Source organism: Eleutherodactylus coqui, chromosome 4 (assembly GCF_035609145.1).
Source record: "Eleutherodactylus coqui strain aEleCoq1 chromosome 4, aEleCoq1.hap1, whole genome shotgun sequence".
In the NCBI taxonomy this organism is placed as follows: Eukaryota; Metazoa; Chordata; class Amphibia; order Anura; family Eleutherodactylidae; genus Eleutherodactylus; species Eleutherodactylus coqui.
In genome coordinates, this window is record NC_089840.1 from 279816284 (window position 1) to 279830047 (window position 13764).

General features: G+C 45.4%; 1 protein-coding gene across 10 annotated transcripts in view; it reads left to right on the forward strand.

Moving 5' to 3' along the window:
- Positions 1-13764, forward strand: part of LOC136624352 (zinc finger protein 585A-like) — a 188413-nt gene that overhangs the window by 125555 nt on the left and 49094 nt on the right. The window lies entirely within an intron of this gene.

Consider the following 13764-nt stretch of genomic DNA (forward strand, 5'->3'; position numbering starts at 1 on the left):
TTTTTCAGCATCCAATATATCTACATACTGTTGGAACATCAATCCAATAGTTTTGTAGTATACTGTTCAGTCTGTACCCCTGTGGACAAGGTTTATCCGTCCTCTGTACCCCACTGAGGGCCTTTGCTGGATGCCGCTAAGGGTGCTACATGGCTGTGAAACATATCGACAGCCTCCTTAGCATTTGTCATCAAGCGTTTTTTATATCTATGGCTCCTTGGTTGTGGATCTTTGGCCTCAGTCCTCAACCTCCATTCTAAGTGCTGTGGTCAGACACTAAAATGAAGTACTGGCTAGCCTGGTGATATTTATGTGGGGGGTCTATTCAGCTTACAATCCCCCCTTTATTAGGCCCTACCATCCATCAGGGCATTGTTATTCCCTTGTTCACATCTTTGGGGTTTGTTCACCTTTGTATTATGGTTTCTTTTTACCATATAATCTAGGTGCCTATCTACCTCTGTGAAACATATAATGGAGAAAACACCCATTGGATTTCGGGGCACAACTCAATACATTTCAGGCGTCATTGCACACTTGTGCAGAAAATAAAAAATAAAAAATGACTGCCTAAAAAGAATCCCCCACCCCTCCTTTTTGGCATTACCTAAATCTTAGATAAAAGTAATAATGTAAAAGTGTGTGGTATGTCTCAAAACAGGGGTAACTGCGGAGGCCTGGTTGGGATGGGCACATGGGGCGATAACACCGGCTATCCCTCCTACTTCTCCAATGCTTTCTGCAAAGCTGACTCTTTTTTGGAGGGTATTTCTTGACCTCAGTGGCAGGTATGGAATGTAAAGTGTGTATTAGCCTCGTAAGCTTACTGAGGTGCGGTGGTCTCTAACAGAAGGTGCTCAACAAGCTGCTCCTGAAACTGTAGGATGTGTAAAATATGTAGGCATTGTAGGTAGCGATCTGAATAAGGTAGATTGCTATCTTTTTATACCATTGGCTAACAGTGATCACGTGACCGGGGATCGCTCACCGGGGACTCTCATCATTGCTCCAGGCTCTCGGCTATCTTCAGTAGCCAGGAGCAATGAGATTTAATATTTCTTGGGCCCTACCTGGCTTCTTCGCTCGCTCCACCACTTTATCAGCCGGTGCTTGCGCAGAAACCGGCGAAGTCCCGTAGAGCATGAATCGCATCGGGAACAAATCTGGAGGCCTCCGATAAGAAGTTTGATTTCCCCCACAAATTACTCCATTTGGAAAACTAGACCATTTAACAAATTCATCAAGGGTGTACTGTGTATTTCTACCACACAGTTTTTGAATTGATCTAAGCAAAGTAAAAGGAAAAAAATTACAATTTTTTGGCTTTTTAAAAACCTTTGTTTTGGTACCGCCACATATGAATGAAGACTTTCACCCCAAAATAGATACCCCTGTTTGTCCTTTGTTCAGAAACATAACTATTGTCGCTCAAATCTACATACTGGAGACATGGCTTGTCCTATAATGGAGGTCCCACCTGTTGGATTTTAGGGCACAAATGAATAAATTCAGGCCCCATTGCTCACTTCTGCAGAATTCCCTAAGAATTGCCCCCCCCCCCTTTTAGAATTCCCTACATCTTAGATTAAAGTAATAATGTAAACTGTGTGGTATGTCTGAAAGCAGGGGTAATTACGGAGGCCTAGTTGGGATGGGCACGTGGGGCAATAAACCCTTCCCTGAAAATCATCCCTAGCTGTAGTAAAAAAATATATACTCACCTGCCTGCTGCGACTCAGGCGCGGCTAGTCGCCGCTTGTTCTCCCTGCACTGCTCTGAAGCTTTTCAGCAAGTGGAGATTAAAAATACAGGGAGAACAAGCGGCGGCTAGACACGCCTGACCCCCGACAGCAGCAGACAGGTGAGTATATATTTTTTATTACAGCTAGGGATGATTTTCAGGAAAGGGCTTATATATAAAGCCCTTACTCGAAAATTAATGCAAGGGCTGCTGGCAGGCCATTGTTTTCAATAGGGCTCCTGGCAGCAGCAGCAGCCCCATTGAGAGCAAGGCTCTTAACCCAAGTTTTTGCTCTTAAGTCAGAGAAAAACTTCGGCAGAGAGCCTGCTCTCAAGTCAAAAAGCTTGTAAACTGAGGCACTCTTAACCCAAGGTATCACTGTATATATAAATGTGAAAGCCCTCACTGACTGACTCGCCACTAATTCTCTAACTTCCCGATGTTGAACAAACATGAAACTTGGCAGGAGCATTCTTTAGGTCCTAAATAGGAAATGCAAAGGGGTCTCAACTCGATTATTCAATGCCAAGTGCAAAAGTATTGCCGCCCCTGTGTAATGTACCAAATCTAATTATCTAACTTTCTGATGTCGTACAAACATGAAATTTGGCATGCACATTCTTTAGGTCCTAAGTAAGGAGAGTGGGAGGAGTGGCACATTCTGCAGAGGGACATTGGTACATGCAGCCTGAGGAGAATCTAATGCTCCTCTATGTGTATACATATGTTATTCCTCGGTTCCTCTAAAGTAACCACCACTTCATAAAATTTTTCCGTGCGAACAACAGGTAAACACATGTATCAAATTAACTCGAGTGAAGCCATGTAGATCAGCTAGTCTTCTACAGATGCAGTCTCCTAGGTGTACATTACACACTCGGCTCTACTCCTCCGTCTCACACACGCTCGGCTCTGCTCCATCCACTCTCTGAATACATCCTCACACAGCAGAGTCCTGCATCCACTGAGCGGAGAGACCTGGTCATGTGACCCCTTGTCTCCTCCCACACACTGATCACATGACGGTGACATCATCACAGGTCCTGTAAGCACAGAAAAACCCCACGGCTCCTGTCCGGCTGCAGGTGGAGGTATGTGGGGTCTCCAGCACTGGGGGGCAGGTATCATTAACCCCTTCAGCCCCGGCCTCTCCATGGATTTCCCCACATGTGACGTCTTTCTGCAGAACAAGTTAGATTTTTCATTGACGTCATTTTGACTTCATATAACTTATTATCTGGTAATAAAGCGCCCGCCGGGTCTGGAGGAACCAAGATGACGGCCGGCTTCTCTCGCTCCCTGCGGCGCTGTGTATTAGTAGTCTAGGGCCGCTCTCACACAGACATTAGTAACGTGGTGTTTACAGCGTTCTTACCGCCCATCATTGTACTGGGTGATGAAGAACATCAAAACGGACCACAAGGCAGTAAACTAGAACATGCAGCGTATGATTTAGCCCGTGTTGGAGGCGCCGCGTTAAGACGCTCGTCTGAGAAGCCCCAGTGAAATCAATGTGTGGGTCAGAAAAAAAAAATCGCTGCTATGTTGGCGCGACCTTTTGGACAAGTGTGCACTTGTGTTTTTACAGGAGTATATCTTTATTTGATAAAAACCAGCATGAGACGCCGAGCGTTGCGAGGGACATGCGCCTCTTCCTCAGTCTTGCTGGAGACACACTGTATAAAGATCACAATGTGATACAAGGTTGTGATGACGTAATGGTACCTGATGGGGGCGCATCAAGGTAGATACAAGAGTGATATTAGGTGAGAAAAGCAGAAATCAGACATGAATATAAAAGCAAAAGGAACACAGATTAGCAGGCCGAATGCCCACGGATAGATTATCACTGCGGAATTCGCAGTAAGACATCCGCCGCGAATTCCACAGCAATGGCTGTCCATAGACATGCTGTATTAAACGATTCTCCCCTGCCCACGAGCAGAAATCAACTACGATTTTCCGCTTGCGGGGGAGAGTCGCAGCATGTTCTATTTTGTGCGGAAAATTGCACGGACAGCTTCCATTGCAGTCAATGGAAGCCGTCCATCCCGCGATACTTCCGCAGTGAGCAGTCATAGCCCCATTCCCTGCTTTGTGCATGTGTGCCGGTTCGCCTGCCCAGACACTCGTGGCGAATCCGGACAGGTGAGTATAGGGTCTCTGAGGGGCGCCGGGTCTGATTCTGCTGCAAGTTTTTGCAGTCGGAATCTGACCCGACCGTAGGAGGAGAAAAAAAAATATATATAAATGTACAAATAAAATTAAATAAGTGAATTAAAAAAAAATAAAACAAACCAATAATTGAATAAAATGAACCAATAAATGAGCAAATTAAATTATAATAATATGCAAAAAACATTAAAGTAATAGATACAGAGATATATAGGAACTAGAGATGAGCGAACGTACTCTGTTTGGGTGTTTTTGGACTCGAGCACCGCTTTTTCCGAGTAACTGACTACTCAGACGAAAAGATTCTGGGGGTGCGCGGGGGGTTGCAGAGGGGAGTGGGGGGGGCTGGGGAGAGAGAGTGAGAGAGCTCCCCCCTGTTCCCCACTGCTACCCCCGCTCCACCACGCCGCCCCCTGGCGCCCCCAGAATCTTTTCGTCCGAGTAGTCAGTTACTCAGAAAAAGCGGTGCTCGAGTCCAAAAACAGCCGAACCGAGTACGCGAGCTCATCTCTAATAGGAACAAAAGAAATATATAAAATAGTATGAATGCGAGACAGAAGGCATAGACAGTGGATTCAGAGCTATTACCTAATGAATGCATAATTAGGTGGATATATGGATATGCACACAATAAATTCTGGCTGTCTGTTACATCACATTTACTAAGGTGACCAGATGTCCCAATTTAGGCAGGACAGTCCCGCTTTGGGAACCTTTGTCCAGCCTTCTGCTGGAACCCCGGTGGGACAGGCAATTGTCCCGCTTTTTGGTGATGTCTGGTCACCAATAAAGTGATTACTGGGCGAGGTGCCGCAGCTCCCTGCTTAGTAATCATTTTGCAGCGCCATGGACCAGATGCACACACTGATGCATCCGGCCCATGACCGTCTCTTGTGGCGGGTTTTGATGGCATGGAGGACACCGATTGCTTGGGAGGGTCACGTAAGTTCTCCCGGCAGCAGCACCTTTCTCCACACACAGCCTGCCTATATTATAACACAATTTTTTTCCCTCTACCTTCTCCCAGACACAAACCTATTCCTAGCCTACCCTTGGCTAGGTAAGTCCTTTTTCCTACAGCAGTATACTCCTCTCCACTCTTAACATATGCTTTCCTCCCACCAGCAGCCGCTCCCCTCCCAGTCCGCCTCTAATTCCCCCATGCAATATTTTTTATAGTAACTATCATTTCAAACGCCCACCAAATGCCATAAACAAATGTTGCAGTCCTGCCACTGCAGCAGTCCTATTGCTATTAGTTATACCCCGCTGTAGTTCAGAGATAGCAGGGGGCACTATGTAGAAGACGCCATTACTCCACAGCTGGGCTTACATGTGGGGGGCGGGGGAAGCAGCAGCTCCGCCCCTTAGGAATATGATGCGAGGCACAGGGAAGCATCACTGCAGTCTCCACGGGATGGCAGGATGAGAGGCGCCTGCGCTGCAGCTCGGTGCTGTCAGTACAGGTAAGCATGTAATCTTCACCACGGTCCGTGGATATCATTGGGCAGCAGCTATGAACAGTGCATGCACAATGGCTCTGTAGCATTGGAGTACTGTGGCAGGGCTGACCGTCTGGCTCTGGGATTGTTGAGCTATTCTCTTGCACCAACATCAATGACTTCTGTCTGACAAACTGGCCGTGTCGGCAGGTCTCTGTGGAAGATAACCAGGAGCCTCGGCAATAATATTATAGCCTGTCTATGTGTGTGTGAGATATATATATATTATACTCATTATCAAACAACACTCAAGCCCCCAGAATAAGTTGTCATTTTGAGTTGATGAGTTGTGGTGATTAGATGGACGGTCTTGTCACCGGAGTCCCTAAAAGTGGTTCCCCCCTTGGCTAATAAGAGGCTCTCGGAGGCTCCTTGCGTGTAGTGACCACTTCTTACACTTGTGTGGTGCTTGTTGACCCCCAGATGCCTCTACGACACAGAGAAGAGATTTCACCCTGTTACCAGAGTCTGAGAGGGGTGCATTATTGGAATGTGAGAAACTGGATGGTCGTATCGATGAATTGTCCCCCACTGTTTGTTCTGACCAGACTGTTAGGAGGTGTTGGGACCAGTGGATGTGTGAGGGGCACACAAGGTGACCGGGCTCAGGACCCCCGACAGACCACCAGTAGAGAGGAGCATCTGACCAGACTGTTAGGACGTGTTGGTACCAGTAGATGTGTGAGGGCACACAAGGTGACTGGGCTCAGGACCACCGACAGACCACCAGTAGGGAGGAGTGTCTGACCAGACTGTTAGGAAGTGTTGGGACCAGTGGATGTGTGAGGACACACAAGGAGACCGGGCTCAGGACGCCCAACAGACCATCAGTAGAGAGGAGCATCTGACCAAACTGTTAGGAGGTGTTGGGACCAGTGGATGTGTGAGGGCACTCCAGGCAACCGGGCTCAGGATGCCCCTTACAGACCAAGTGATGGCACAAGAAATATAAACAAAAAAAAGTGTAATGCGCATGACTGCCTGTGAGAGTACGCAGTTGTGCACAGTACATTTAGTGGCTCACAGCTGGGATCTGCTGCCGGCCTCCACAAGCGGATTCCACATATGGCCATGTCAGCGCAATGTTATTCAGATCCCTACCTTTAATACTTAATATACAAGAAGCCCTGGGATTGCTCGCCTTCCTGCAGTTCCAGGGGCAACTTTTTGAACACCTGTTTGAGACCGCTGCACCTCAGCCAGTTTGCAAAGCACCACAGAGTGCTACTTTTTATACCCCATCCCTGCCACTGAGGACAAGAAATACCCCCCCAAAAGAGTTGGGTTTACAGCAAGCATGGGAGGAGGAGGGATACCCGATTTTATCATCCCATGTGCCCATCTCAACCAGGCCCTTGTAATTACCCCTGTTTTGAGACATACCATGCAGTTTACATTATTATTTAAGATTAAGGCCTTATGCACACGGCCGGAAATCCGTGGTGTTTCACTGCAGCTATTAGGTTCTATTGAACCTAATACCTCAATGTACATGCTGCGGAATTCCGCAGCATGTCCTATTTATTGCGGGTATACGCGCAGATGGCTACCATTGTAGTCAATGGAAGCTGCCCATCACGCTAGCGTGAATACGAGCCGCGCCCACCGCCAGCCGCGTCATATGACGCTGCCGGCGGGTCATTTGACACTGCCGGCGCATCATGCGCTGTACCGCGCATGCCCTTCAGAGTGTCATGCGGGACTTCCGGCAGCGGATCCGGAGGTAAGTTTAGGGTCTTTGGGGGGAGCCGTGATGGACTACGCTGCGGTATTCCACTTTCGGAGCCCATCACGGCCATGTGCATAAGGCCTAAGAGAATGCCAAAATAGGAGGAATGATTTTTAAGTAGTCAATTTTTTTCTGCACAAGTGAGGAATGGGGCTTGGAACTGATTTAGTTGTGCCCTGAAATCCAATGGGTGTTCCCTTCATTATAGGCCTAGCCATGTGTCCAGTAAGCAGAATGGGGATACAATGGTTATGTTTCTAAACACAGGACAAACAGGGGTATCCATTTTAGGGTGCAAGTCTTCATTCATATGTGTGCTGCACAAAAAAAATACACTTTTTTTAAATGCCATAATTGCCAATAAAATTAAAATTGCAATGTTAGTACAAGGCAGCAGTTTTTATAAGGGCACATTCAATTAGAATAATTCAAATATATTATAATTAATTTATTACTAGGGATGAGCGAGTATACTCGCTAAAGCACTACTCGCTCGAGTAATGTGCTTTAGCCGAGTATCTCCCTGCTCGTCCCTGAAGATTCGGGGGCCGGCGCGGGGCGGGGAGCTGCGGGGGAGAGCGGGGAGGAATGGAGGGGAGATCTCTCTCTCCCTCTTTCCCTCCCGCTCTCCCCTGCTCCCCGCCGAGACTCACCTGTCAGCTGCGGCGACTCCCGAATCTTTAGAGACGAGCAGGGAGATACTCGGCTAAAGCACATTACTCGAGCGAGTAGTGCCTTAGCGAGTATACTCGCTCATCCCTATTTATTACCATTTGTTGATGAAACATAAACACAAGATGAATATGCAAGATAAGGAATTTGACATCTAAACTTCTTGGAACACAAGAGTACAGGAAATCTAAACAATAAATTGTTTAAAGTGAATGTTTGGGAACATATGTGAAAAGCTTGGAACATGTCAGTTTGACCTGCCAGCCAGTTTAAATGCCACATAGCTATCTTCTGGAGCTCTGTCCTTAGTCATTCACTCAAGACTTATTGAATAACTATTTAATGTCCATAAATCCCAAGAAAGAGGACAAGTGAATACAGTGAAAAGAGGCATAGAAGATGGCTACTTGTTCATAAAATGGCTGCGCATAGGATAGAACATTTCACACAACAGTAATTTTTTTCTGCTTTCCTTAGATTCATTCAAAAACTGTGGGGTCAAAATACGCAGTACACCCCTAGAGGAATTTGTTAAGGGATCTAGTTTTCAAATTGGGCTCATTTGTGGGGGTTCTCTATTGTTTTGGTTGCTCAAGAACTCTACAAGTGTGCTATGGGGCCTAAAACACCTTCAAGCCAAATATCTGTTCTGAAAGCCACCAGCTGCTTCTTTCATTTTGGGCCCCGTTGTGCGTACAGACATAATATTAGAGCCACAATAGGTATGTTTCTGAGCATAGGACAAACGGGGTAATATTATTTTGGTGCAAATCCTCATTTTCATATGCACTATAGAAAAAAACCTGCATTTAAAATGACATAATTGCAAAAATATGAGATTTTATATTTCTCTGTAGGGTCAAAATACTCATGACACCCTTAAGTAAATTCATTAAGATGTGTATTTTTTTAAATGGGCTCATTTATAAGAATGTCTATCATTCTGATACCTATGAGTCTTTGCAATCTTGACTTGTTGTAGGAAAACAAAAGTTTCCTCAAAATTTTAACAACTAATGTTAATTTTGTACATCTTCTAAATAAATTGCTAAAAACCTAAAGTTTTTCAAATGTGCTTCTAGAATAAAGTCAACAGATGGAAATATATATCTTATCAAAAAAACTGTACACTGTGTTTGCACATATTTGAAATATTACAGTTGATAATGTGAAAAAATAACATTTTTTTTCAAAATTTTCGCAATTATGGCACTTTTATAAATATACACAAATTCTATCAGTCTATTTTTACTACCTAAAATTTGGCTTGGTCATTAAGTTGCAAACAGGCTTCATCACTTAGGGGTTCAAATGATACTGTCAGGCTTGATATAGAAGAGACAACTTATCAGAGCTGGACATACTGCAAGCCTGATGTCCAGAGTGGACCAGAGAGAGACGGCAAGGGATGCCACATCAGGACTGGGAGTCTGAGATCCCATGTGGAGCAGTAGTGTGGATCCTGTCACCCGGTCTGAAAGAGGACGATTCCCTCCAGACCCCCCAGGTGGATAGGGGGGGTTAGTGACAGGGACCCAGTGTGTTGTGAACCCAGGACTATATGGACTGTGTTGTATGTTGTGAATAAATGCTGGCAGGCGCCAGTGGGAAAGAAATTCAAGTCTCCTGGGGCCTGATTACAGGCGTGTGGTGCACCATTTCCTGGACATTGAGATCGCCGATCCACAGGCGAGAAACCGCCTTGCCACAGGAGATACATGCACACACAGTAGATATGAAGGCTACAAACCCCTGTTAAGATGCCATGTCTTTATCATGTAAAAAATATCATACAAAGATGAATAATTTCAGATTCATTTCCACCTTCCATGTCACCCATTATCTGTACGATTCCATTGAAAAGCAAACTGAAATCATTTAGGTTGCAAAAAATAAAAATAACAAAGCTAAAATAATGTGGCTGCATAAGTGTTCACACCCTCTTATATTTGGGGATGTGGTTGTGTTTAGAATTAGCCAGTCACATTTAGACTCATGATAAATAGTAGTCTGCACTCCGTTGCCATTACTAACCTAAAGTTCGGCTCTTCTAGGAAGATTTTCCTGACATTTTCTTAGTTGGCCGGTAAAGAGCTTACAGCACATCGAAGAGATCTGATTGTTGGAAGGTAGCAGTCAAGAAAAGAGGACCAAAACTGAAGGTCCCTCAAAAACTGACGAAAAACCAGAAGAAAATTGGTCCAGGAGGCGGCCAAGAGGCCTACAGCTACATTAAATAAGCTACAGGAGTTTCGGTCAAGTACTGGTTGTGTTTTGCATGTGAAAACCGTCTCATATATTCTTCATATATCTGTACTGTGGGGGAGGAGGGCAAGACGGAAACCTTTTCTAACACAGAAGAATATCCAAACCTGGCTATGTTTTGCCCAAACCTCCAAGTCTGCCAGAGGTGTGTGGGAGAACGTGTTATGTCTGAGGAGACCAAGGTTGGGCTTTTTGACTGTAATTCCAAAAGGTATATTTGGTGCAAAACCAACACTGTGCATCACCAGAAGACCACCTGACCCGCAGTGAAGATGGTGTAGGGGAGCAGCATTATGTGGGGGGCTGTTCTGCTGCTGGAACTGGGGCTTTAGTCAAGGTGGAGGGAATTATGAACAGTTATAGATATCAGTCCATGTTGGCACAAACTCTCAGGCCTCGGCTAAAAAGCAAACCTCCAAATCATCAAAAGAATGGCTTTGCCAGACTTTTGAAATGGTCCAGTCAGAACCCAGACCTGAAGCCCATTGAAGATCTGTGGGTGACCTAAAGAGGGCGCTACACACAAGATGTCTTAAAAAATCTAAAAGATTTGAAGCGCTTTTGCAGGAAAAAGCGGGCGAAGATTGCCAGGTCCAGATGTGCTGACAGATACCTACCCAAAGAAACTGAATGCTATCATAAAGACAAAGGATAAATCAACAAAGTATCAGTTTTAGGGTGTGCATATTTATTAGAGATGAGCGAGCGTACTCGGAAAAGCACTACTCGCTCGAGTAATTTGCTTTATCCGAGTATCGCTGTGCTCGTCCCTGAAGATTCGGGTGCCGGCACGGAGCGGGGAGCTGCAGGGGAGAGCAGGGAGGAACGGAGGGGAGATCTTTCTCTCCCTTTCTCCCGCCCGCTCTCCCCTGCTCCCCGCTGCGACTCACCTGTCAGCCGCAGCGGCACCCGAATCTTTAGGGACGAGCACAGCGATACTCGGATAAAGCAAATTACTCGAGCGAGTAGTGCTTTTCCGAGTACGCTCGCTCATCTCTAATATTTATACAACCACATTTTTTTTCACCCTAAAAGATTTCAGTTTGTTTTTCAATGGAATTGTACAGATAACGGATATCCTTGTTTGACATTTTACCATGACAAAACCATAGCATTGTAAGACTTTTTATATCCACTGTATATGTGTGTACATGTGTGTATATACACACACTGATATAAATATATATTCGTAGCTAAGGGGAACTTTGATAATTCTCCTGATAGACAGTTTCAGCCATCTGACCCGTGTATTTGAGTGAATGGATAATGTGGGCAGCACAGAGGAGAGCGCTGGGAGCTGCGAGGAGAAGCAAAGGGATTGTGGGAAATCTAGTTTCTCACAGGAGATCAGCAGTTACACGGACATAGTCGCTGTTCACATACAAGGTACCTTGAGTTCCACCTCCCAACCTTTGGACAATGTACAGCTGGTATCTGACTTTTACTGTTTCCACAGAACCCATGTGGTATCTAGAAGCTGCATGGGATTTTTAGGAACTCCAAGTTATATGAAAAACACACGTCATTTTATAAACCAGCATCTGTTTCTGATAAATGGCGTACATTTTTAGATGCATTTTTTGCTGTGGGTCAAAAACATTTCAAAAGTGCAATAAAAATGATCCAAAGCGCCTTGTATGAATGCAGCCTAATGGTGGCTTCACATGAGTGTGTTTTTGTGTGTACATAGGTGCCGGTGGCTCCATTGAAGGCAATGCTCTGCTGGCACCCCTGAATTGCTTTTCAGGGAAGGGCTTTTACATATAAGCCCTTACATGAAAAAACAGAATTTTAGTGTTAAAAAAAAAAATAATAATAATGCATGCATTGTCTTCCATGTTTCCTTCATCCCCGCGTGGAAAAATAATTCCCTGCTGCACCTGCCACATCTGTGACAGATGCAGCAAAGGAATTCTAAATCCCAGCGGGGATGAAGAACATATCTGCCGCACGCGGCAGATGTTTTCTTCATCCCCGCCGCTAATAAATAATTCCCTGCTGTATCTGCCACATCTGTGACAGATGCAGCAAAGGAATTCTTCATCCCTGCAGGGAATAAAAAAATTCCCTACCACAGCTGTCACAGATGACAGCTGTGGTAGCGGATCAAGCTGCCGGCATCCAGTAATTGTTTTTCAGGGAAGAGCTTTGAATATAAGCCCTTCCCTAAAAAACAAGAAAAAATAATGATAAAGAAAAACTATACTCACCTTTCTTCAGGTGCCGGGGATCAGCCGCATCCAGCCGGCTCTTCTCCTGAACTGCTCTCAGTAGTATTCAGCAGGCGGGGATTTAAAATCCCCGCCTGCTGAATGGGCTGCCTCTGATTTGCTGAGCACTGTGACCAATCAGAGGCAGCTCTCAGCTATTGAATGACAGCTGAGAGCTGCCTCTAATTGGTCCCAGCACTCAGCCAATCAGAGGCAGCACTCACTCACCCATTCAATGAATTCAAGATTCATTTCAGCTTGGAGAATGCAGAGACCATATATATTAGACAACTTTTAAAAACTAATGTACTTGGACCCAGCAGCTAAATTCTAGTATACACCGAAATAATACTATCACCGAGTAATACTCCTATCCCAGTTCTACACAGTGATAGTGATTACAGTGCAGTTACCTCCAGTGATTACAGATGCTTCTCCTATGAATGGAGTCGTCCATTTTTCTTCTGTATCCAGGCGCAGAAAGCCATGAAGATTTCTTTCAGCCATGAGTCATCTCTATACACTTTGTCCATCCTTCTGCTACCCCAGAGAACCTCTCAGTAACTCCACTGTATTACTAATGCATCTCCTGCGGCCATAAAAGTAATGTCTCTTCTGTCACCCCACTCAGTAATAGCGCTCTGCAGACCCTGTTTGTTATAATGTCCTTGTTGTGCCCCATTAAGCTATAGCGCCCTCTCTGCTGCCTGTTACATACTAAGCTATAGCGCCCTCTCTGCTGCCTGTTACATACTAAGCTATAGTGCCCCCTCTGCTGCCTCTTATACTTATAGTGCCCCTCTATGCCACCCTCCTGCTGGGCTTCTGCTTCCAAACCTCAGTTACTGAGTAGCAATAAACATCTTCTTTCTCTCTGACTGACGGGGCTGCCATACAGCACTGCGCCATTCACAGCATCTAACTCCGCCCCCTCTCCAATCTAAGCACAGCGTGTCTGGTGCTGGGGAGAGGGGTCAGTCAGGTGATGGCGCTATGAACAGCGTGGCACTGGGCGGTAGTCCTGTCAGTCAAGAGGACACAAGATGGCTATTAATGGTAGTAATGAACTGAGGTTCAGAAGTCAGGGCCCAGTGGGGGTGCTTTGGGGAAGGGAGGAGACATGTCTCCTGGGACAATAGGACAGTCTGAAAATTAAGAACTGTCCTGCTGAATCCGAAAGCCAATTTTATTCTGTTGCACTTTATTATAGGAGCAGAGCAATAATTGTAACAGCATTTATCTCTTATTATCTCCAGTAATTGTATTATTACAGGGGATTGTGTATGATGTTACATTGTCTCGTCTTCTCTCCATTCAGGATCCTCGGCTGATATCTTTTATATCAGATAATTTTCCTGATTGACCTGAAAAGGATGGATAGGAAGAGGGACAAGATGGCAGAGAGTATATTCACCCTCACCCTAGAGATACTCTTCCAGCTTACAGGAGAGGTGAGAGATTCTGGGGATG